At 46.0% G+C, this 21,968-nt stretch overlaps 1 protein-coding gene across 2 annotated transcripts in view; it reads right to left on the minus strand.

The window, feature by feature from the left end:
* LOC146808729 (cell adhesion molecule CEACAM6-like) overlaps positions 1–16,481 on the minus strand; it is a 185,445-nt gene extending 168,964 nt beyond the window's left edge. For both annotated transcript variants that reach the window (XM_085615538.1, XM_085615537.1), the window contains exon 1: positions 15,412–16,481. The gene's annotated coding sequence lies outside the window, so the exon portion shown is untranslated. The remainder of the gene's footprint in view (positions 1–15,411) is intronic.
* Between the last annotated feature and the right edge of the window lie 5,487 nt (positions 16,482–21,968).

The raw sequence follows: 21,968 nt of genomic DNA on the forward strand, positions 1-21,968 counted from the left end.
TGAAAACTAAAAACAGAATTCCACCATCTTGATTTTTGGTGGAATTGGGCTCACTAGGTCTGCGTTATGCCCACATCCCACAGGAAGTGGTTATATAGAAGGTGTAGTCATACTAAATGTCAGTAGCCCATTGGCTACTACCTGTCACTCCCATTAACACCCCAAAATTAAGTATTTAGGTGGCACCCCTGATACCAGGAACTTAGATTCAATGGATCAAGACGAAGAGAATAAGAAAAGCTGTGAGTAAAGCGAGAACTGAAGAGTTTCTGTGTACTTCTGGCACTAAGCCTGCGCCAAGTCTCGACAAGTGTGTCCAGCGAATCATTCTACAGCTTTCAAGAACGCCGGGAGAATTCCAACCCTTCGTAAATTGCCAACAATCTCCCTACAGTCCGCAGGCACTGAAAAGCAAAGTCCTGGTCAATGTGTAGCAGCTCACCAGCCAGCCCAATGCCACAGCGCCCAGGAAGAGGTATCTGTGATCCTGAAGGACAGATCTGCCCTCCTACTAAGTGGGAGGACAACAGGACCAAAAACCTGCTGAGGGTATCGAGATTGAAGGCATCCAGGGTGCAACAAGCAAAGGTTTAGGGAATTTACATTTGGAAAAGGGGGGAAAAGTAAATAAAAAACTAAGGAAGGCAAAAATAAGTTGAAATGATCTTTAAAATGTGGATGGCAGTGTACACCAAACTACTGTAAAGCACTGCACAAACACAAATCCTATCCTACCAATGTTAGAAATTGGGTTTCTGGTTGGCAGAGGTATGCACCCGGTCCAAGCAGGAACCACAATCCTAGTCATGGTAAGTCAGATACACACCCTAAATTAAACTTTGCCCACCCTCTGGTAGCTTGGCACAGAGCAGTCAGGCTCAATTTAAGATGGAATGTGTAAAGTATTTGTGCAACACTTAATACAGTAAAACAGTAAAAAACACCACCCCAAAATAATCCACAATGGGTTAGAAAAATAGAAATTAATTTAATAAACAATACAAGACTAAAACAACAAATATCTGATCTGTAGAATTGGAGTTACAAATTGTTTAAGAAGATCTTGAAATATAGAGCTTAGAAACATAAAGCACTAACCGGAGCTATCTGGTCATGCTGGACCGGGTCAAATCTGAAAAGTCAAGCCGACTGCGATGGAGCATGGATCATGTGCAGGAGCCACGCAGGGCCCACTGCAAACAGTACCTTCACACAGGGTTCGATTGGGATCAAAAATAGGCCCAGGCACACCAAAGAAAAGTGGCCCACATTTGCATACTGCCTTTCCGCAAAACACTGCTTCAGAAAGTTTTATGAAAAGAAAGGGGTGGAGGACATGTTTTATTAACTTCACAGATTAGTTCACACTGCTGAGGCACACATGAATGCAAATGAAAACCCTTCTGCTCAGGTCCCCTGCCCCCGCTCAATCAGCATACATTAATGGGCCAGCCCAGCGAGAGAAAGGGAGTGATACCTCTGCGCATCTGCCTCTAGAAAGGGCACCCACTGGGCCACTGGTGGCATCCTAACAGCACAGATGCCCAAAAAACAGCCCACAGCTTGAACTCGGCTACCGGCCCTTCTGCCATTTGCCGAGTGCCCGTGTTACCAATCTGACCCTGCCTTCACAGAGGAAGTGTCAATGTCGATGAGCAAGCAGCAAGGAGTGGTCGACGGTGGTGCGTTGGTCTGAAGGATGTAAGCAATGTGTTGGTTTTGAGTCACGCAGTGGAGATGTGCATTGTCGTCGACTTTCAGGTGATGAAGGTAATGCGTTGTCGTCAAGCTGCGCTGTTGACACTGTGGTGCCCTCGAAGGGTTGATGAGTTGGCGTCAAATAGAATGCGCTGATTCGGACTGGAAGAAAGTCAGTACTGCATAAGGAAGGCTGACTCCTATGCCTTTCTTCCACATACTTGCTCCCACCCATATCTTTCCTTCCCCAGTAGTTCCACTATTTTCTAAAGACGGGGGTCTTCCTTAGACGTTTAAATTTGTTTGTGGACTATGTATTTACGCATTGTATGACTTCCATGGCCTTCACAGGAGCTCTATTTTTGTCATATTGTGTCTTGGATTCGCACCAGCTCACATACTTGTTTATATATTCATTTCCATACAATTGCCTCAATAAATAAATAAATGTTACCAAAACTTCCGGTCCAAGTCAGCACTCTCCCCAGCAGCTCCACGTCTTCGCCGCAGTCATGAGTCCTCCCCTGGGAAGGGTTCGCGCCGGCAGCCCGCTCCAGCCTCGAAGGTTTATTATTTATTTAATATCCCCGCATTCCTCCTGACTTATTTCATTCCTTATTTTTATTTATGTTTAAGCAAGTTTCCTGACACTGCTGTCACTGCAGCCCCTCCCCCCGACATAGCCCCCACTCCCACCCCGTCTACCTCTAGTCCCACCCCCTTCCCTAGTTAATGGCGGCCGTTGCGCAGTTGCGCCACTGGTGCACCAAAGGCGTGCCTAAGGCAAGCCAATTTGCGCCCGTCCACCACCCAACCACGACCAGCGCCAGGAACCCTGGATCCAGGACCTCCCACCACTACGACAATGCCGCCCTCCTCGCACTCAACCCAGGGAGACTCAAAGGCTGCAAACAGGCCTCGCCGAACTCAAGCCATGGGAAGTTCTCCTGCCTCCATTGCTGTCAGACCTTCACCACCCCCCCCCGACCACCGTCACCGGCGACACCTGCACAGACCACACTCCTCCTCATCGTGCGCTCTGTACACAAACACGCCACAGAAATCTGAAACCTACTCGACTTCCTTTAGCCCGACATCACCTTCTTCACGGAGACATGGACCAACGCCATCTCCGCCGCCGACATCAACACCGCCATTCCGGACAGATACAAGATCCAGAGGAAGGACCGCCCCAACCACCCGGAGGGGGCCTTGCCATCGCACGCAAGAACACCCTCCGCCTCACTACCTACAGGCCAATCTTTCCCTTGGCCGAACACCTGCACTTCCAGACCCAGACCAGCCCCAACACCACACACCGAGGAACCCTCGTCTACAGACCCCCTGGCCCCCGGACACCCTTCGCCACCACCATCACAGACTTCATCGCACCCCACACCATTGCATCAATGAACTACATACTCATTGGAGACCTCAATTTCCACCTCGACAACCCCAGCAAACCCAACTCCACTATTCTCCGGGACAACCTCGCCAACATCGGACTCAACCAACTTGTCACCAGACCTACACACAGAGTGGGACACACCCTCGACCCCTTCTTCGCTGCAGGCAACAGCGTTCACTTCAGCCACACAACGCAACCACCCTGGGCCATCCACCACTGCATCCACTTGACCGTCGGCAAACCCAAGGCACCAAAACCAAAGGAAGAAACTGGAGAAAGGTTACCGAAGAGCAACTGAACTCCACCCTCACCCGAGACAAACCCACTTGGGCATCCGAGGCAAACATCGCAGCCACAGGACTCCACACTTAGATCGCCAACTGCGTAGACGAGCTAGCCCTGCTACGCAACCCCGGCAAACAGCATCCCAGGAAAGTCGCCTGGTTCACCACCGATCTTCAAAAGGCCAGGCGGACCAGCAGACGTCTGGAGAAGAGCTGGAGGAACACCAAGACACCAGATAACTACTCCACCTACAAGGACATTATGACGGACTACCACAGCCAAATCAGAGCAACCAAAAGGAACTTTATCCACAACAAAATCCTCGCCAACTCCGCCAACTCAAAGGAACTCTTCAGTGTCATCCAGGATTTCACCAAAACCATGCAGCAAAGCCATAGACCTCACCTCTTCCCAAGACCTCTGCTACAAGCTTGGAACCTACTTCCACCTCAAGACCAGGACACTCTACAACAACTTAGTCAACCACCCACTAGACACCACAGCCATCCCCCGCCTGCCAGAGACACCAGCCAGCCCACCATCTCAAACTGGAAACCAATCACAACCGAGAACACCGCCACGATCATGAAAAGCATCCACTCGGGGCCCCCACCGACCCCTGGCCCCGCAAATCTACCACAGGGCCACGGATAGCATTGCATCCAAACTACGATGGACCATCAACACCACATTCACAACAGGCACTTTCCCAGATGACTGGAAGCACCCTTCTCAAGAAACCACGGCCAACCCCTCCGACCTCAAGAACTACCGGCCCATCTTGCTCCTCCCGTTCACAGCCAAGGTGGCTGACAAAGCAGTCAATAGGTAACTGACATGATTCATCAAAAAGAGCGCCGTCCTAGACCCATCCCAATCAGGATTCCGAAGCAACCACAGCACCGAGACCAACCTACTCGCCTCCACAGACGACATCCACACCCTCCTGGACCAAGGCCACTCCGCAGTCCTCATCCTCCTCGACCTGTCTGCAGCCTTCAACACAGTCTCTCGACAGACTACACGATGAAGGCATACTAGGACTGGCCATGACTGGATCCGATCATTCCTCACCGGAAGAAGCAAAATGATCAGACTTCCACCCTTCCTCTCCGCCGCTACCAAATTCACATGAGGAGTCCCACAGGGGTCATCACTGAGCCTGACCCTCTTCAACATCTACATGGCCCCCCTTGCTGCCATCGTCCGCAAGCACGGCCTCAACATTGTATCCTATGCCAGCGACACCCTGCTCATCCTCTCCCTCACACGAGAACCCACCACTACAAAACTCAACTTCCAGAGAGGAATGCAGGACGTCGCAGTCTGGATGACCAACAGCTGCCTAAAACTCAACGCCGAAAAGACAGAAGTCCTTGTCCTCTGAACCACCCCTTTAGCATGGGACAACACCTGGTGGCCCACCACCCTCGGAAGCCCACCTACCCCCTCAGACCATGCCAAAAACCTCGGCATCGTACTTGATTCATCTCTCACAATGACAACACTGTCACCTCCTGCTGTTTCAACACCCTCTGCATCCTTCGACAGACCGTCAAATGGATCCCCCCGGTGTCAAGAAAAGACAGTCACTCACGCACTCATCACCAGCAAACTGGACTATGGGAACGCTCTCTATGCCGGCATCAACAAATCCCTACTCTGCAAACTCCAGACAATACAGAACACTGCGGCCAGACTCATCCTCGGCATCCCCCATCACGAACACACTTTCAAAATCCTCACTCATGCCTACAAATGTCTACACAACAACAGACCCAAATACCTCAACGACAGAATAAACTTCCACGTACCCAAAAGAAACCTCCGATCTGCCAACCTCACACTAGTTGAAACCCCACACATCCACAGAGCCAGAGCAGGCGGAAGATCATTCTCACACATTTCAGCAAAAACCTGGAGCGAGCTACCGATAGACATCAGACGCGCCCCCTCCCTGAACACCTTCAGAAAGACCCTCAAGACCTGGCTCTTCGGCTGAACAAATCTGCTTACCACCCCCCTCAGCACCTTGAGACCCTCACAGGTGAGTAGCATGCCTATAATTCCCTGATTGATTGATTGTTTGAAAAACAAAAAAGTCTGTAAATTAGCAAGTGGAAGAATGATAATAAAACAGACATGTCAGAGAATACTCCAACACCTTTCGTGCGTGTGCTAGAAGCTGACACAAAAAATTTAGTGTTTTGGGGAAATGTTAAAACTTGAACATTCTAACACATTTATGAAGCACATTTGTTGACCCCCAAAAAAAATTCAAGCAAGAGCTGGTAAGTTATGGATCAGTTTCAGGTAAATGTATCAAAGTATCAATGGTAATTTGGAATGTGTTCTTCCAAAATGCACTATGACCCATGCTTGTCTTGGTACATTATTTACGTGATGTATTGAAGTCAGCAAGGAACTCTGTGACCATAGGATAAGGTGGAAGGCTGAGTTCTTTTATAAGGTCATGATCTCTGAGGTCACTTGAAATATCCTTAAAATGTACAGCAGGGAGTGATTAATTTCTTCTAATACATGTTCATTACAAATTCCTTTCCATAAACCACATAAATTCATGGCGTGTGAATTTTTCATATGAAAGAGGTAGTATGGTTGGAAACATAAAGAATAAAAGCACAATCTGGTGTGCAATTAAACTCATCAAAAACTAGCTAGTAATGAAGATATTAGAATTAGTTTAATGTGGAACAGATTAAAAGTTATGTGGCTCGAAATATGCAGAAAAAGGCAGATCTATTCTGTTATTACTGTAATGTCTTTTAGCATGCAAAAAACAAAGGTTGCGATAAAGATCTCCTTTCTGCTCTTCACTGTTTCATTTAGAAAAACAAATCGTAGAAATGTAATGTACAAAGTTTATTGTATAGATTACTTAAAACCATGACAATAGAAAGTGTTTAAAAAGAAAAACATAGTATACAAAGGCAAAAGAGAATAATGGTTCCTTGTAAGACCCTATAGTGTAGCAGGCGTATTATGCCAGAAAAATGAAAGCTCTGGGTGTGCAGGCTCTCTCTCTACCTTCTTCCCTTTCCCTTATCTTTTGTGGAAATAATGAATAAAAAGGAGTTAAAAATCCACCATAAGATGGATTATGTGTTTCAACTAAGAAGAAACTCAATTACAGAGTGGTCAAACTCTACAATGCTTAATGTCCGCGATCCAAAAGCTAAGCGTTAACAGTGCATGGTCCTCTCAGTGGTTTGTTGTGAGTTTTTAAGGAAGTCCTGCACTGCTTTGAAAAATGTGCCTATTCTTGCCAATTCAAGGGGAACCATGGTTCATTGCATGATTGCATGTTCTTATACCATGAATTAAGAAGAGTGGCTTTAATAAGGATCAGCAGGAGTCGAGCAACATTGGACAGCTGCACAGTAGATGCAAAAAAGTTTCCGATTTGTTGCCGCAAAGTCTACCCTTAACTACTTTAGAAAGCAGCTGCCATTTAGGATTAAAGTCTTTGATGTGCTTTGCCTATTGCGCAGTTAAGATAAGGTTGTGCCCGAAGTCCAACTTGGCTGTCATTGTTGTATGATACTGCCAGGGCCCTTAATGGCAGTGTGGAATTAATTTTTTGCAAGTCCGTGGTCTTAAAAAGTTGTTTAGTCTGTTTTTTCATTATGCTTTTTATTGCAGTAGACGTAAGTGAAGAAGTGTTTAGAGTGGTCAGGTCAATTTGTCAATTTGTAGAGTTACTACTGCCGTCCTTAAATAAATGGACCATGGGTTGATTTTATGTTTGAAAATAATCTTGCAAAATAAATTTCAGGGTACCCAGCAATGCCGTAGTGCATCTATGGTAGTACTTTATAAAAGACCCCATGCTAGACCATGCGAAGCACTCCAGGCCAAATTCAAGTCTCACCAAGGGTCCCCTGGTGTAATAAGGCAATTTAAACACTTTTATATATTTTTAGGTGTAGTTTTTGGATGGTAATACTGCCCTGAGCACCTTTCTGATTGGCGCCGAGGAGGGGCTTTCAAGGGCTGTATATAATTGGCAGAGTCTAGTAGTTATTAATGCTGCCTTATCCTTTAGGTGGCGTTTGTTTGTTGTTGATGCACCGTTTGCAGAAAACCATGTGCCCAGATAGTTATTAGATTTGGCTCCAGGGATTTTTAAAGGACCCAGGGACCAGTTATTACTTATTTTTTGTAGCGTCCTTCCAAAGGATAGCACCTTTGTTTTGGCTTCATTTACTTTCATCTTGTTTACACTATTGTATAGGTGAAGAGAATTTAATGCTCTCTGGAGTCCTATTTTTGAGTTGTCAAGGAGGAGGATGTCATCCGCGTTTGCAATATTGTGATCTTAGTATTGCCTATTTTTGGAGGGATTAAATTAGCATTGATAAGTGCCCGGGACATATCCGCTGTATATAAATTAAACCACATTGGAGCAAAGACGCACCCTTGCTTTAGCCCTTGATTGGTGTTAATCTTCTTAGTTAACGCGGTGTCTGACATATTGACCCTCACCCGTTGAGGAGGCCGCTGGGAATAACCCACACCTGGAGTTTTCTCCATAAGAGGCCTCTGTCCACCAGATCAAAGGCAGATGAATAGTCCACAAAGCGTGCGTAGAGAGCTGATGTCTTCTGGTTTTTTGCCTGGTGGACAAGGTAGGACAGGGGGATTATGTTATCCAGTGTTGAGGAATTGGGTCTAAAGCCAGTTTGGCAGAAAGGAATTATTGTATTTGTTGTTGCCCAAGCCTCTAGATCTTTTAAGAGTGCGGCTGCTTAGGTGTTAGCCTCGATATCCAGTAAGGCTATCAGCCGATAATTGTAGGGATTTTTGTCTATCGCCCTTTTTAAAAATTGGGTGCAATATTGAACCTCTCCAGCTATCGGGCACTTGATGGAGTTTGGTTCAGATTGTAAACAGTGAAGAAAGTATTGCGGACCATAATGCCAAGTCTTCTTTGAGCAGTTGGGCCAGGAGGCCATTTGGACCAGGTGCACCTGGAGATCTTGTTTTGCTTAGTGCTTTTTGAATACTGTTAGTCGTAAATATGGAGACACAGTCGTCTGAGTCATCAGAAAGATCTGAGTGTTCAAGCTGAAGAACTCCTGGTTGATCGACTACATAAAGGTTATTTACATGCAAAGACCACATGGCTTCGGTGATGGAGTTGCTCCTTATGACTTCTTGGCTTGTTTTGTTTTTGATGTATCTCCATAGGTCTGCCTGATTATGTTTGCTCATGATTGAGTGGACGTATTGCCAATCCTTTTCCCTCTGCTGATTTTTTTCCTGCCATATCAGTTGCCTATGCTGTTTTCTTGCACCTTGGAGTTCCAATGACAGGTCGGCTTTGACTTGGTCGTTCCGAGTTTTCTTAAGTGCCGCCGTCAACTTGCGAATGTGCTGTGAGCTAGCCAACACAGTTTGATTTTTATTAATGGGTTTTAACTGATGTCGCCCGGGGCCTGTTTGGAGATTAAGTAGTTCATGGATGTCCCTGTAATGGGAGCCCAGTGAGTTAATAGGTATTCGCCACTTAGGGCTTGCAGGGACTGTCCAGAAGCAGCTTTCCAAGATGCTAGGATCCATAGATTGACGTGGCCCCATTTTATTCTTCGAGTTAGATGTAGTGTTTCGTCATTGCAGGAAGTGCCCAGAACCTTGTGGCCTTTGCATTTAGGTAGATTAATGTTAAAGGTTGTGCGAAGTGGAAGAGGGTCACTGTCATTGAGAAATGCACTTTAAAGCTTACTAGGTGGTTCGTAAGTTTCACCGAGGCAAACACATAGTCGATGGTACTTATTCCCCTGAAGGTCTTCAAAAGTTGAGATGATGGTTCTAGATTGTTAGCTAAAATCTGTACGGATTGTGGGCCATGTTTACAGGGAATATTAGTTATTTGAATGCTTAAGGGATTTAGAGGTGGGCAGGTGGTGTTCAATAATCCTAGTTGTCGCAGGTTAAAATTGCTGAAGATTATTATTTCATGATTAACGTGATCGCAAAGTATTTGATCCAAATTGTCGCACAGCTGGCGGAGTCTTGTTGCTCGTGCTGAGCCAAAGCTGTTAAAGTAGACGTTAACCAGGAGGATTTTGAGTCTGGACGCGGAAGCCTTGGTGCTCTCCAGTACGAGCGCTTGAAGCATCTTATCTTGAGTTGAAATTGAGTGTGGTTTATTTTCATGTTCAAGTTGCGGTATATTGACCGGCCTCCGGAGGGCCTCGCAAAGATGTTTTTTTTTCTTAGCTGCCTGATGGATCCCTTGGAAGCCAACAATTGTTGAAAGGGGTTAGTGACCATGTTTCTTGGAAACAGAGAACATCAGATGCCAGTAGCATTTAATTTGCTGCGTTTGAGCTCAGAAGTCTTGAGAGCCCAGCTACATTCCATGACAGAAACGTTATGAGTTGTTGTGGCTCTAATGGGCACTTCCCGCTGCTAGGAATAGGCAGAGGCTTCACTGGACAAGATGTGGGGAACTCGTTTCCGGTCGGGTTGGTGTTCTCCCCCTGTTTGTCTTGTTACTGTTTTCCTGGTCATGCCCCTTGTTGAAGAGTGAATACAAGATATATTTAGGTTATCTATCTGTGATTGGCGAAGCAGGGGCCCGGTCCCCCTTAGTATAATATATGTGTGGACTTTTAGGTTGAGTGGATCAAGTAGCTTTCTTAACGGTGCTGGGTACTTCGGTGCTTGTATTTTTGAAATTCCTAATCCCCATTCCTCAAGGATGGCCTTACAGTCTAGTATATCTTCTGCCAGTGAAGTTGTTTTTAATGTTAAAAATGTGGCTTCCCTCCCATTGTGGCACTTTAGGGTAATGTTAAATTCCACGCTCAATGTCATCTGAGGTTATCTTTGACTGAATAGGAGTAGCCTGAAGTAACCTTAGTATGTTGGATCGATTCAGTACATCGTGCCTCCCTTACGATGGGTAGTATGGGAAGAGGGCCAGCTTGGTCAGTTGATCCTCGCCTAGACACCTATTAGTATGCCCTTCAATATAGGGGTGGGCTAGGGGAAAGTGATTATTTATAACTGGTCTGATCAATTCACGCACTAGCAATGATCTCCGTGGGTCTCCACTTTCTGTCGCAGAAGGGAAGGCTTCTTGTGGGGCTGAAGTCACCACCCATCCTGGGGGTTGGTCAGTGATGGAGCCTCGGTCTTTCTTGGTTGTGGAATGGACTAATATCTCAGTGCATTCGGATGAGAATGCCGACCGTTGTCCTACTTCTGAATCTTTTGTTGTGTTACCACTGTTACAGGGCAAAGGTTACTTCGGGTCTTGCCTAGTTGAGGGTGGGAGCCCCAACAGGTGTGTTCCTGGTGTAATGGGTTGTGATGCTAGGCTTTGTACCACGGTGGGAGCTGTATTTGGTTTAGATAGTGTCATTGTCAAGGCCAGGATTGCCTGGGGTAAGGAAGCAGGTAGTTGCACAGATTGTAATGCATTGCCACAACCTTTAAACAGTGGATATACGTTAGGCGAGTTGTTGTCTAATTTTATTAGCCTGGGTGGAAGCTGGTTTGAAAGGCGATCTCTCTTTGCTTTGCTTCCAGCCTTCTTTTGTCTTCTTTTGTCTTTGTTGTGCTCTTTTGATAGAGCAACAGGCCATTTGTTGTCATTAGTTGAAGATTTTCTGTGTTGGTGATATTGTGATATTTTGTCCTTCACTTCCGGGCCCGTTTCGTGCTCTATGGGGGGTAAGTCAGCCCCCTGATTGTGATTTACTTCCAAGGCGTGTGATGGAAATTTTGCGAGGTCTTGCTTTGGTAGCATCACGCCCAGCTGTAAGGTTTCCCCATCGGCTGTCTCCAGTGTGGTAGTCACTCTTTCCATGGTGCAGCCAGATTCTTTGTCTGTTGGTTTTGGGCCTGCTATGGGTACTACTTAGTTGTTGATGTAGATCCAGCTTTATATCCGTTAGCATTAAGTTCAAAGCATCTGGCAGGGTGCATAATTTTTCCGCGATCAAATGGCAGGAACAAGAAGCATAACGAGATTCCTTGCCTGCGCCTTTTTTTAGCTCCTCATGCAGGGCGCGGACTTGTTCCTCGATCTTCAGTATTGACATAGCCATGGTTTGAATTAGGTCAAGTTGCAATTCCAATTTATCGGACTGCCATGTCAGGGCCTTTACTGTATTTGCTAAAGTTGCATTTATAGAAGCCAATAGAGAGTCTTGTTCAATGTTGTTTGCGATGTTTTTAGAGGCAGATAATATTAGGCTTTCCATAATGCTCGAACTTAGCGTGGAGCTGTGAACCGCTGGGGGTTGGAGCCCATGCTGCTCGAGTGTTTACCCGGACTCTGCAGATTATATTGTGCATTTGCCCATGGTTCGAGAAAGGGCTCCGGGCAAGTCCTGACCAGTGTTAGCTCCCCTTAGGCCGCCTTTAAAAATGTCATAGGCTGCTTGATCGGAAGTTTAAGGTTTTAAAAAAAAGTGACTCCTATATGACGATGTCCTATATTTAAGTGGACATTAAACAAGGTAGGATGAATGACTTTGTTTCATTTACGTTTCTATTAGAAACAATATTTACAAGAATTGACAGTATTAATTAATTTAAAATATATTTCTTGGTGCTCGCATTGACAAATACTTGTATATTATAAATAGGGAGAACACCCTTTATGCTGTTGACGTGAGTTTTATCAGAGGCTCCTAGTAAACAAGATATGATAATCTAATGCAGCTTTTACATGTACTTTCAAAGCTATTATGTTAGCTCTATACAAATGTTTAGGTTGGAATAGAGGCTTATCTTAGTAAATTTAGTAGCCTCTTGAGCATAACAAAGTATAAATAGACTAATACTTGTGATTAGTTTAATTAAAGATGATGTACATGTGTGTCTGCTGATCTGATGGTTCTTTCTTCTATTATATTCTTCTTATGCTCTTTCTTTACTATGACTATCTGTGTTTTAGCCCAATCAGTTTACTGTATATTGCACTGATGATTAACCATATGATTTACGTACAGGATAATATTGTTGTTGTTTTTAATCTGTTTTGAATTCATAGATTATTGATTCTCCATCTTTTGTTGTTTTTTAGATATATGAATAATATCACCGAGAGAATAATATTATTGTCTTGATAAAGATGGTGTATATTGTCTGATACCATCGAAACGCGTCGACGCATCTGTGTTCACAATTCGTTGCTTTGATTTGGATCATTAGATACTAAATGAGGAAGAAGTATCAAGCTCCAATCAATAATAACCTTTTTTCAGACGAATGTGTCCATCTTTAAGACTAAATCTAACATCTAATTCCTGTTTTCTCTCAAAGAATTGTTTTAATCGAATATGTTTATTGTTTTGTAAGAAAGATTTTTATTGAACATCTAAATCTGTGTTTGTACATAATTTTTTTTCTCTGCAACAATTAATTTTACTCTGTATGTGCTATAATTTTACGGTGTTAATAAACATTGTGGTATTAATTTTTACTTGTGGTATATTGTTTAGTTTATTGTTCGGGCAAAACACAGTTAGTACTTAATATCTTTCTTCTTATTATTTTCTATTGTTGTTGATCATTTGGTATATATAGTTTTAGGCTACCCAAGGGGATTCTTTTTTCTTTGACTGCTTGATCGGTAGGCCAGAGGCTGCAACCTGCGATAACCTGTTTTCTTGTAGCCCCTGCGCCTATTTCCTTGGAGCTGTGAATCTGTGCAGCCGTGGATATACAGTTTAATTTAAGACGGGGTGGTGCCTTCTCCAGGCTATCCTTGAGTGTTGAGAGGTGAATCCCCTTTTCAACTCCTGGGTCTTTCTCCATCGTGCTAGTTGTTAAGTCAATTTCCGCCAACAGGCTGTCCGAGGGACTTCCAGAAGATATATCAATTACTGTGCTATTTACTAAGTGTGGTGGCGCCTGGTTGAGCTTACTATTTGTTGTGGGAGACGGAGTTATGAGAAGGGCTTCGGCTACTAGTATAGCTAGCCCTTTTACTGACCATGCGAGCCCTTGCGATAGATGAGTATGTGGGTTTTAATGGGATTGCGCAATCTCCGTCTTTGGTGGATTTAGTAGCTATCTGGGTCTCCAAGGTTGGTCTGGTTGAGGCTAAGGCTGGACACACCACCGGAGGAGAGGGATGCGCATGATCCATATTGAGTTGTCCTCAGCACTTTCGCTACTTTAGAGATTTTTTGTATTGAGCTGTGTGACTTGAATTTTTGATCCATTTTTCGAGAGCGCTAGCTCGCGGTTGGTGGAATGCTCTGTGAGATGACTTCCATGCTTGGAGAAAAGGAAGTGCCCTCCTGGTTGCCTCATGGTTTGGGCCCATTGCGGCTCTGCGGAGGTAGCGATATCTCCGAATAGGCTGGGCCTCAGGCGAGGTCATTAGGGCTGCCTGATTTTACCCTATTTAATCACACACTGAGCGGCTGTGCTCCCCTGCAGGTGTCCGTCAGTAATTTCCCAAACGACGATTTCCAGAGCAGGATGGGGGGTCAGAGTGGAGGGCCAATCCTGATTGTAACCTGATTGTGACACAGTGTGGGGAGAGGGCTATTTGGCTATCTCCACTGATACTCCTTTGCCCCTCTCTACTCCTCGACAGGGCAGTCTGTGGGGGCTACCTTGTTGAAAGAAGGGGGACTGGACAACCTGTCAGTGTGACAAGGCAACAAGTCAAGGCAAGTCAAGGCAAGACAATGCCAAAGGGAGTAGCCCAGACAAATGTCCAGCCCAGTGCGGTCAAAAAAATGGAGAGCTGGAGACACGCCGGCTGACCCAGACCCAGCCCGTTTACAGCAGTTTCACTGAGGGGGGCGGACAGGCGGTCAGACGGAACCGAGGCTCTAGCAAGTGAACCTCCCAACAATTGCCCAGCGTTGCTGCGTTACCTCGTCATTCTGGGCCCCCGTAGTCCTCCGTGACTGCTGCTGGTGGCAGCCGTTAACCGGCGTCAGCGGAGGCTGCGGGGTGCAGGGGAGCCTGTCTTGTGCACTACCTGCTCAAGCTGCCTTCAAGCCTTCACAGTCTCCACAATTGCGGCTCTCCCAACCGGGAAACTCCTGCGCTCGCCGCCGCCTGCACGGCTGCGGCTTGCCTGCATGCCTGCTTGCTGCTCAGGCACAACGAAAGACCGGAGCGGAATCCCTCTGAAACGATCTCATAGGAATGAATAGTCAGTTTTCGGGCATTGTTTAAACTGCAGCTGTAATTATGTTCTGTGACCTGTCTTTCACACCAGCTGCTGGCTCTGGTTGAAGGCATTGTGATGCCAGAACTCAACTGCAATGGCTTATTACAGATCTGAGGCTATGTCATTTCTTTATTACAGGTGACTGGGAACATGGCAACTCGACTGTAATAAGAAAATTAGTGACAGGCTTTCATACGGAGATTGCAGGCTCCCATACATTATATATAGGATAAAGTAACCCCTGCCATACATTACCAGGATATTTAAAGTCACTGAGGAGTTCTGGGATCTTTGAAAGGAATGGGGCCACAGGTCAAGTTACTTTATAAGGGCATGGAACTCTGAGGAGACTATATCCTTATAATGTGCAGCAGGGGTACTTTATTCCTTATAATACATGGTCACACCGTCACCCTTTCCACAAACCTTTTGTATCCTTGGTGTTCCGCTCTTTCATATAAAAGGCAGAAGATGGTTGTAGACATGAAGAATAAAAGTAGAAGCTCTGGCACAAAATTAAACACAAATAGCAGTTAGAGACTAGATTCAGTTGAATAAAGTCAGATAAAAATCACTGTAGTTCAGAATGTGTAGAAACATGCAGAGAGATGTTACATGCTGCCATAAAAATCTTATTTCTGCTTATCACTGCTCATCTATTAAAATGGAGCAGAAAAAAAGCCATGCTCCTTTTCTGCTGTTTAAACTGCAGCTTTGATTATGCCCACTGCCCTGCCTTTCACCTTGGCTGCTGCCTCTGGCAGCAGGCATCATGAGGTCAGAACTCAGCTGTAATGTGTCAGCATATTATATATTGGAGATTGAGTCTGCGTCTGTCTCTTACCAAGTCTCTGTCCCTTCTGGCTGGAGTGGCTTTGTCCCTTCCGGCTGTGAGTGGCTCTGTCCCTTCCGGCTGTGAGTGGCTCTGTCCCTTCTGGCTGGAGTGGCTCTGTCCCTTCTGGCTGGAGTGGCTTTGTCCCTTCCGGCTGTGAGTGGCTCTGTCCCTTCTGGCTGGAGTGGCTTTGTCCCTTCCGGTTGTGAGTGGCTCTGTCCCTTCTGGCTGTGAGTGGCTTTGTCCCTTCCGGTTGTGAGTGGCTCTGTCCCTTCTGGCTGGAGTGGCTTTGTCCCTTCCGGCTGTGAGTGGCTCTGTCCCTTCTGGCTGTGAGTGGCTCGGTCCCTTCCAGCTGTGAGTGGCTCTGTCCCTTCTGGCTGTGAGTGGCTCGGTCCCTTCCAGCTGTGAGTGGCTCGGTCCCTTCTGGCTGGGAGTTTCTCTGTCACTTGCGGTTGATAGAAGCTCTGTCCCTTCCGGTTGTGAGTGGCTCTGTCCCTTCCGGCTGTGAGTGGCTCTGTCCCTTCTGACTGTGAGTGGCTCTGTCCCTTCTGGCTGGGAATTTCTCTGTCACTTGCGGTTGATAGAAGCGCTGTCCCTTCTGGCTGGGAGCGGCTCTGTCCCTTCTGGCTGGGAATTTCTCTGTCACTTGCGGTTGATAGAAGCGCTGTCCCTTCTGGCTGGGAATTTCTCTGTCACTTGCGGTTGATAGAAGCGCTGTCCCTTCTGGCTGGGAGTGGCTCTGTCACTTGCGGTTGATAGAAGCTCTGTCCCTTGTGTCTTGGGGCGCCTGCGTCCCTCCTGAAGCCCCTCAGACGGAGTCACCTCTGCTCGGGACTCTGAGGTGTCTCTGGTGAGTGTCTCACAGCCTACGAGGCTCTGATGACCTGTCTCGGGTGAAGGACCTCAGAGCCCTGACGGCTGCCGCCGGCTGTCACTGCTGCACGAAAGTGAAATACATAACGCGTGACTTCCTGGTACTCGAGGCAAACCTGGTGGGACTATGTATGAGGGCGCGAGCCTGTGACGATTGAGGAAAAATAAAGTGAACTCTCAGAACATGGAAAGAAAGAACCCTTCTTGCTTCGGACAGAAACCAAGGCCGCTTCTTGTTGCGAAATCCAGTGGTGTCTGCGGCCTGGTCGCCTTGCTCCGCCCCTCCATCTTACACTTTTCACGTGGGAGGCTCAGGCTAGTAAGGAGCGCCGGAAGGGCGAGTGGAAGTAAGCCCCACCAAGCGTTGGCAAACGCAAGGCATACCAGCACAGGCCTCCGCAAATGCTGGATTCCCTCTTCCTGCATTAAAACATTAAAGCGAAGCAATGCTAGTTTTTTATATATATATATATATATAATATATATATATATATATATATATATATATATATATACACATACATATCTATATATATATATATTTTTTTTTTTTTGAAAAGTGCATCATTCGGCTGTTTCTAAGCGCTGTAAATAACAGATGCTTCATTGACTTTTGACACTTTGCGTGCGTTTTACCCTAATATAATATGAAAATTATCTGCTTATATACTGATTCTATTAAAAAAAATAGGTACAAAATATTTGGGGAAGTGAATAGAACTAGTGAAGCGCGTTCAGGACCTTCAGCTTTGCTGACAGATTCCTCTTCCCCCTCCCGGAAGTGAACGGTTCTCTCTGGATTACGCTTTGTCAGCCATCAGGGCGGGTAGACAAAGGTCAAATAACGAAAAGGTTGCTGTGAGTGAGCCCAAAAAGCGCCATTTACACAAACAAATAAAATGCCGTTTAAAGCAAGTGTGTGTACAGCCCATGCCACTAAGCGGGCCAATACTATAACACCGCGAGCCGAGCCAGAGCCGAGCCAGAGATCTGACTTGGCTCTTAGAGCCTGGCCCTGAAAATGTCTGCCATGTGAATCATCCAACAAATTGTTGTACGTCAGCATGGCAGGCATGATGTAATATGTGGAATGTTACCTCATGACATTCCACAGCTTTGCCTCGTGAAGGACATTCCCCGGGGGTGAGCTGGAGCGTCCCTGGCGAGAACCCACAGCGGTGGCCTCATGTGTACAGCTCCGCTTAAATGTAGCTGTAATGTTATTGAGTATTGAATACAAAATACATTTGGTGACGAGAAAGGGAGAAAATATGACGTAAAATATGATAAAGTCTCTTCAAAATTCCAAAAAGTGCACTTCTTTAGCATGTGGAAGCCTCGATAATAATACATTATAGTATATTACATCACACACAATAGGTTTTTGTGGAGCTGGTATTCTGGACAGGCGCATTCGAAGGGGCTTTCATATGCGAGGAGGATCGCTAAAATAAAATATGTGCCTAAGATCACACAATTTTCTTGAGTAGGGAAGCTGCGATTAATCCATGTTTTTGGGTTCCATATTGTACAAATCAGACTCTAGAGCATGGGTACTCACAAACTTTCTCTTGGGGGCCAAATTTACAGTGTGATTTGTGGCCGAGGGCCGCACCATGGGGGCGGGGTCATTGGGGGAGGGGGCGGGGCTAGAGCAACAAAAAAGAACTGTGACCATGAGGTGGAACACAGGCCCCTGCAGCGTACGCCTTCATCCACTGAGCCACCGGACCTGGCATACACATATCTCTCTCTCTCTCTCTCTCACTCCCTCCCCCTATCTCTCTCTCCCCTATCTCTCTCTCCTTCTCTCTATCTCCCTCCCTCTGTCTGTCTCCCTCCCTCTCTCTATCTCTCTCTCCCTCTCTGTCTCCTTCTATCTGTCTCTCTCTCTCCGTCTCCCTCTCTGTCTCCCTCTCTCTCTGTCTCCCTCTCTCTCTGTCTCCCTCTCTCTCTGTCTCCCTCTCTCTCTGTCTCCCTCCCTCTGTCTCCTTCTATCTGTCTCTCTCTCTCCGTCTCCCTCTCTCTCTCTGTCTCCCTCTCTCTCTGTCTCCCTCTCTCTCTGTCTTCCTCTCTCTCTGTCTCCCTCTCTCTCTCTGTCTCCCTCTCTCTCTCTGTCTCCCTCTCTCTCTGTCTCCCTCTCTCTCTGTCTTCCTCTCTCTCTGTCTCCCTCTCTCTCTCTGTCTCCCTCTCTCTCTCCGTCTCCCCCTCCCTCTCTCTGTCTCCCTCTCTCTCTGTCTCTCTGTCTCCCTCTCTCTCTGTCTTCCTCTCTCTCTGTCTCCCTCTCTCTCTCTGTCTCCCTCTCTCTCTCTGTCTCCCTCTCTCTCCGTCTCCCCCTCTCTCTGTCTCCCTCTCTCTCTCCGTCTCCCTCTCTCTGTCTCCCAAAGAGTGATGCAATCTATTTTAACCGGTTTAAAAAATGTGGTTGTATTTCAAGATGATGTGTTGGTGTGGGGGAGTGATGAAAACAATCATGATCTAATCCTGGAAGAGGTTCTTATCAGACTATCTGAAGCTGGTCTCACGATTGCATTAGAAAAATGCAAATTTGGAGTCAATGAGGTGGAGTATCTAGGTCACACTTTGTCCTGTGAGGGTGTGAAAACAAAACGTAGTTTGGTTGAAGCCATTGAAAAGGCTCCTTCCCCAAGAGATAGAGACCAACTCAGGTCTTTCCTGGGATTGGCAGAGTACTACTCAAAATGTGTTCACCATTTTTCAGACAAAGTACATGAGCTGAGGAATTTAATGAAGAAAGGTGCAAAATTCTAATGGTCAGAGTCATGCCAACAAAATTTTGATTCGATTAAGAAATGCATCATAAATGCTGTGTCATTAAGGCCTTTTGATCCTAATGATCAAACCATTATTATTACTGATGCCAGTAATAATGGGCTGGGTGCAGTATTAGTCCAGTTGCACAAGGGACAAGAAAGAGTAGCTTTTGCTTCCCGCACATTAAAAGGGGCAGAACACTCTTATTCCACGATTGAAAAGGAGGCTTTAGCATGTTGGTGGGGCATACAGTATTTTAGGACATTTGTTTGGGAACAAAGTTCCAGTTACATACTGATCACAAGCCTTTGATAGACCTATTCTCCACAAGAGGTGCAAGCAAGGCTACTCCCAGAATTGCAAAATGGTTGTACCGTTTGAAAGAATATGTTTTTGATGTAAAATATATTCCAGGTGTAAGGACTGTAAATGCGGATTGCATATCTAGACTACCATTAGAAAGCACACACGAGGAGGAAGATGATGAATGGATGGTTGCTGGAATAAAGGATGTTTGTACTGCTATCAGTGAGGTTGAGTGGAAGGAAGCCATGGAAGAAGATGCTGTATTAAACAATTCTTTTAAATTGATATGGTCCGAGTTGAATGTGATAGAAGGTCTACTTAGAAGAGGTAGCAGATTGGTTGTACCTGAGAAATTAGGAAATAGATTACTTAACATCATGTATGAAGGGCATGGTGGAATGTCAGCTATGAAAAGGAAGATCAGAGTGGATTTTTGGTGGCCCGGTATGGATGTTCAGATTGAGCGTTTTGTTCGAGATTGCATGGCTTGTGCGTGTAGCGACAAGATCCATTCTTCTCAAGAAACCTTCATAAATGCCTCGCCCATGCCTAAAGGTTCATGGAATAAATTAGCCATCAATATATGTGGACCTTTTGATATTTTGAATGCATCGGAGAGATTTGCCATAGTGATGGTAGATTATTTTTCCAAGTGGCCAGAAGTTGCTTTTGTTAAGGAGGTTAAGTCTACAAGTGGTATTTCATTTTGTGAAGACATTTTCAGAAGGGAAGGTTGCCCCGCTGAAGTTGTTACTGATAATGGACCTCAATTCATTTCTGATGAATTTGAAATCTTCCTGAGGAAGTGGGGGATTAAACACACTACCACGCCAGTTTCTCATCCAAGGGGAAACAGGTTGGTGGAACGTTTCAACAGAGTATTGGTTGAATGTATCCAATTAGCATGCAAAAACAAGGAGATATGGAGGCAGTGTGTCAAGGACATGTTGTGGTCATACCGCACAACTCCACATTCGATGACAAAGGAAACACCTTTCTCCTTACTTAAGGGAAGGATTCCTTGTTCTGTGGCTGTGCCACCATGGATGAATAGAGATGGAATATACAATGCAAACTTAGAGGAAGTGCGGAATAGAGTAGAAAAATATCAAAAAAACTATTGTGATCGCTGTAACAAAAACATTGTGAAGCCTAAACGCTGTTTTATGCAAGGTATGTTTGTGAGAGTATTCGTTGGAGATAAGGCAAAAAAAGGTCATTCTAAATCGTATTCTCCCCCAAAAATTATTGTGGTTAAGGGTACCAGTGTAAAGTTGGATGATGGGAATTGGTGGAACACTAGGAAGGTATCACCATGCTCCGACACTGAAGTTGACATGTCTTCTAATCCTGGACAAAATATTGTTGCATGCAGAGTTAATTCCGATCATGTTAGATTGCCTGTTGCGAAGGTCAGAACAAATTTGAGACAACGTACAATGCCTACAAAATATACAGATTACATATGTACATAGTTTTATTTTTTCGTTTTAAGGGGGGGAGATGTGTTGTATTCTACATAGCTCACTTTGCTGTTAGTTAGCATGGTTGTTCATGATGACATGGAACACTGCGGTCCCCTAGCAACCATCTATCTGATTGTAAACTGGGAAGGTCAGGAGAGGAGTTGCAGGTGGACTTGTGAGCAGATGTGTCCCAGGGGTCTGTTCCTTACAACTAATAAATTCCAGTTCCTTCAAGAAGTGTGTGCTACCTTCTTCACAAAACTCGTCTTGCGGATTCATGGGACGGTAGCCACGGAAGCTGGGCGGAGCGTAGGTGTCTGTTGGAATGTGAAATGTGAGGCAGTGATTCAGGTATGCAGGTCGAGCTTTGTGAAGGTTATTCTTCTGTTGACTGGGAGCCAGTGGAGGTCGCGGAGGTGTTGTGTGATGTGGGTGCACCAGGGGACGTTGTGATTAGTCTTTCTGACACGTTCTGGACATTCTGGTGTCTTTGGAGGAGTTTCTGCGTGACGCCGGCGTAGAGTGCGTTGTCGTAGTCGAGTCTGCAGCTGATGAGGGCATGGTTGACTGTCTTCCTGGATTTGGTGGGCATCCATCTGAAGGTTTTTCGCAGCAGGCAGAGTGTGTTGAAGCAGGCAGAGGAGAAGGTGTTTCTCTGGCGGTCCATTGAGAACGCAGAGTCCAGTACGATGCCAAGGTTTCGTGTTGTTCGTGGGGCTAGAGGGAATTCCTAGATCAGAGGGCCACCATGAGCCGTTCCAAGTGGAGGTGGAGGTGGAGGCTCCCAGGATGAGGACTTCTATCTTGCCCGACTTGAGCTTCAGGCAGCTGTCTCTCATACAGGCTGGGACGGCTTTCATTCCTTGGTGGAAGTTGTTCCTGGTGACAATGGATTTTTTCCTGAGGGAGAGGATCAGCTGGGTGTCGTCGGTGTTGGAGATGACATTGGGCTCGTGGTTCCTGGCGATGGCTGTGAGGGGGTCCCATGTAGACATTTAAGAGGGTGGGGTTGAGGGAGAATCTCTGTGGTACTCCACAGCTGATCTCTGTCAGTTGCAAGAGGTATGGTGAGAGTCTAACACATTGTGTTCTGCTGGTGAGGAAGGAGCGGATCCAGTTGAGGGCCTTGTGTCGGGATGCCGGTGTCGT

This window comes from Triturus cristatus, chromosome 7 (genome assembly GCF_964204655.1).
Source record: "Triturus cristatus chromosome 7, aTriCri1.1, whole genome shotgun sequence".
Classification (NCBI taxonomy): domain Eukaryota; kingdom Metazoa; phylum Chordata; class Amphibia; order Caudata; family Salamandridae; genus Triturus; species Triturus cristatus.